The following is a 4205-nucleotide window of genomic DNA, read 5'->3' on the forward strand; positions in this document are numbered from 1 at the left end:
CATTTAGCAAGATGAACCTAGCATGCTGGATGTGAGACTAAGAGAACTTGTGCTCTGGTTTCAAAAACTGGCAGTTCTTAGTGCTATACTTTCCCAAACCACAGAGAACCGGCTTTTCCTGGGAAATCCTAACTTCTCACACGATGCTCCTTTTTATTCTTTTTACTTATTTACATTGCTTAAATGAAATGAGGCAATCACATGATGTACTCTAACTTGAAAATTCTGTAAGCTGTACTTCAAATTCTATAAATGATATCCAGATCTAGTATTCTTTTTTTTTTTAGAAACCATTTACTTTCCGTCAGCTTATTTCCATTTTAAGAGTTTGTGGAAGAACAGCTTAAGACCACCCAGTGGTTGTTCCTACCCACTCAGTGGCCTGAGCAGCGAGAGCTGCAGACCAGCCTTCAGTGGGGAACTGCTGAACAGACACAGAGGGCGCCTGCACACCTTCGGACCAGTCCGCCACCTCAGGCTGCGGAGCAGTGAACTCAGGAGGCGGGGAGGTCCATTCACCCTGAAATTCCTCCTTGGTCACAGCCTTCTCAGCTGCTGCCTGCTCTTCCTTTTCAGTCTCTTCGGGATCTCTGTAGAAGTAGACATCAGGCATGACCTCCCATGGGTGTTCACGGGAGATGGTGCCACGCGTTCGCAGAACTTCCCGGGCAAGCATCCACCACATCAGACCCACTGAGTGAGCTCCCTCGTTGTTGCACGGGATGGCAATGTCCACATAATGCAGAGGAGAGGCTGTGTTACACAGAGCAATGGTAGGCAGGTTAACATAAGAGGCCTCTGTGAGAGGCTGGTGGTCAGCCCTGGGATCAGTAATCACCAGAAGTCTTGGCTCCGGAAGGCTGCCTGGCTTTGGTTAGTGAAGGTTCCGGAAGTGAAGCGGCCAGCAATAGGAGTGGCTCCAGTGGCAGCAGCAAACTTCAGCACACCGTGCTGGCCAGTATTCCTGGAGGATACGACACTGACATCAGCTGGGTTTTCAAAGGCAACAATGGCACGAGCTGCCACCAGAAGCTTCTCCCAGGTTCTCTTCAGATTTATTATGAAGATGCCATCACTTTTCCTTCTGTAGATGTACTGTTCCATTTGGAAGTCTAGGTTGGTGCCACCTCAGTGGGTTCCTGCTGCAAGAAATTTGAGGACATCCTCCTCCTTCTTTCGCAGGACATCAAGGGCTCCAGACATCGTGAAAGTTTCCCTTTAAGTTATGATGGGAATCCAGAACAACGCCGTATGGACCCCTGTCTGACTGACGCGGAAAGAAAGCTAGTATTCTTTTTTTTTTTTTTTTTTTTGGCGGTACACGGGCCTCTCACTGTTGTGGCCTCTCCCGTTGCGGAGCACAGGGACGCGCAGGCTCAGCGGCTATGGCTCACGGGCCGAGCTGCTCCGCGGCATGTGGGGTCTTCCCGGACCGGGGCACGAACCCGCGTCCCCTGCATCAGCAGGCGGACTCTCAACCACTGCGCCACCAGGGAAGCCCTAAAGCTAGTATTCTTTAAAAAAATTTTTTTAAATATAATTTTAAAGGTTACATTCCATTTACAGTAAATACAAAATATTGGCTATATTCCCTGTGTTGTACAATACATCCCTGAGCCTATCTTTTTTTAAAAACATCTTTATTGGAGTATAATTGCTTTACAATATTGTGTTAGTTTCTGCTGTATAATAAAGTGAATCAGCTACACATATACATATGTTCCCATATCTCCTCCCTCTTGCGTCTCTCTCCCTCCCACCCTCCCTATCCCACCCCTCTAGGTGGTCACAAAGCACCGAGCTGATCTCCCTGTGCTATGCGGCTTCCCACTAGCTATCTATTTTACGTTTGGTAGTGTATATATGTCCATGTCAGTCTCTCACTTTGTCCCAGCTTACCCTTCCCTCTCCCCATCTCCTCAAGTCCATTCTCTATGTCTGCGTCTTTATTCCTGTCCTGCCCCTAGGTTCTTCAGAACCTTTTTTTTTTTTTTAGATTCCATATATATGTGTTAGCATACAGTATGTTTTTCTCTTTCTGACTTACTTCACTCTGTATGACAGACTCTAGGTCCATCCACCTCACTACAAATAACTCAATTTCGTTTCTTTTTATGGCTGAGTAATATTCCATTGTATATATGAGCCACATCTTTATCCATTCATCTGTCGATGGACACTTAGGTTGCTTCCATGTCCTGGCTATTGTAAATAGTGCTGCAATGAACATTGCTGTACATGACTCTTTTTTTTTAATTTTTGAATTTTATTTTATTTTTTTATACTGCAGATTCTTATTAGTCATCAATTTTATACACATCAGTGTATACATGTCAATCCCAATCACCCAATTCATCACACCACCATCCCCACCCTCCCCCCTTGCTTTCCCCCCTTGGTGTCCATACGTTGGTTCTCTGCATCTGTGTCTCAACTTCTGCTCTGCAAACCAGTTCGTCTGAACCATTTATCTAGGTTCCACATACATGCATTAATATATGATACTTGTTTTTCTCTTTCTGACTTACTTCACTCTGTATGACAGTCTCTAGATCCATCCAAGTCTCAACAAATGACCCAATTTCGTTCCTTTTTATGGCTGAGTAATATTCCATTGTATATATGTACCACATCTTCTTTATCCATTCAGCTGTTGATGGGCATTTAGATTGCTTCCATGACCTGGCTATTGTAAATAGTGCTGCAATGAACATTGTGGTGCATGCATCTTTTTGAACTATGGTTTTCTCTGGATATATGCCCAGTAGTGGGATTGCTGGATCACGTGGTAATTCTAGTTTTAGTTTTTTTTTTTTTTTTTTTTTTTTTTTTTCTGTATGTGGGCCTCTCACTGTTGTGGCCTCTCCCGCTGCGGAGCACAGGCTCCGGACGCGCAGGCCCAGCGGCCATGGCTCACGGGCTCAGTTGCTCCGCGGCATGTGGGATCCTCCCGGACCAGGGCACGAACCCGTGTCTCCTGCATCGGCAGGCGGACTCTCAACCACTGCGCCACCAGGGAAGCCCCTAGTTTTAGTTTTTTAAGGAACCTCCATACTGTTCTCCATAGTGGCTGTATCACTTTACATTCCCACCAACAGTGCAAGAGGGTTCCCTTTTCTCCACACCCTCTCCAGCATTTGTTGTTTGTAGATTTTCTGATGATACCCATTCTAACTGGTGTGAGGTGATACCTCATTGTAGTTTTGGTTTGCATTTCTCTAATAATTAGTGATGTTGAGCAGCTTTTCATGTGCTTCTTGGCCATCTATATGTCTTCTTTGAAGAAATGTCTATTTATGTCTTCTGCCCATTTTTGGATTGGGTTGTTTGTTTCTTTAATATTGAGCTGCATGGGCTGTTTATATATTTTGGAGATTAACCCTTTGTTCGTTGATTCATTTGCAAATATTTTCTCCCATTCTGAAGGTTGTCTTTTCATCTTGTTTATGGTTTCCTTTGCTGTGCAAAAGCTTTTAAGTTTCATTAGGTCCCATTTGTTTATTTTTGTTTTTATTTCCATTACTCTAGGAGGTGGGTCAAAAAAGATCTTGCTGTGATTTATGTCAAAGAGTGTTCTTCCTATATTTTCCTCTAAGAGTTTTATAGTGTCTGGTCTTACATTTAGGTCTCTAATCCATTTTGAGTTTATTTTTGTGTATGGTGTTAGGGAGTGTTCTAATTTCATTCTTTTACATGTAGCTGTCCAGTTTTCCCAGCACCACTTATTGAAGAGACTCTCTCTTCTCCATTTTATATCCTTGCCTCCTTTGTCATAGATTAGTTGACCATAGGTGCGTGGGCTTATCTCTGGGCTTTCTATCTTGTTCCATTGATCTATGTTTCTGTTTTTGTGCCAGTACCATATTGTCTTGATTAGTGTAGCTATGTAGTATAGTCTGAAGTCAGGGAGTTTGATTTCTCCAGCTCCTTTTTTTTCCCTCAAAACTGGTTTGGCTATTCACGGTCTTTTGTCTCTCCATACAAATTTTAAGAATTTTTGTTCTAGTTCCATAAAGAATGCCATTGGTAATTTGATAGGGATTGTACTGAATCTGTAGATTGCTTTGGGTAGTATAGCCATTTTCACAATATTGATTTTTCCAATCCAGGAACATGGTATATCTCTCCATCCATTGTTATCAACTTTAATTTCTTTCATCAGTGTCTTATAGTTTTCTGCATACAGGTCTTTTGTCTCCCTAGGT

At 43.1% G+C, this 4205-nt stretch overlaps 1 pseudogene; it reads right to left on the reverse strand.

Annotated features, from left to right (window-relative positions):
• Window positions 1–343: 343 nt before the first annotated feature.
• Window positions 344–1203, reverse strand: LOC131742889 (small ribosomal subunit protein uS2 pseudogene; annotated as a pseudogene).
• Between the last annotated feature and the right edge of the window lie 3002 nt (window positions 1204–4205).

This window comes from Kogia breviceps, chromosome 15, assembly GCF_026419965.1.
Source record: "Kogia breviceps isolate mKogBre1 chromosome 15, mKogBre1 haplotype 1, whole genome shotgun sequence".
NCBI lineage: Eukaryota > Metazoa > Chordata > Mammalia > Artiodactyla > Physeteridae > Kogia > Kogia breviceps.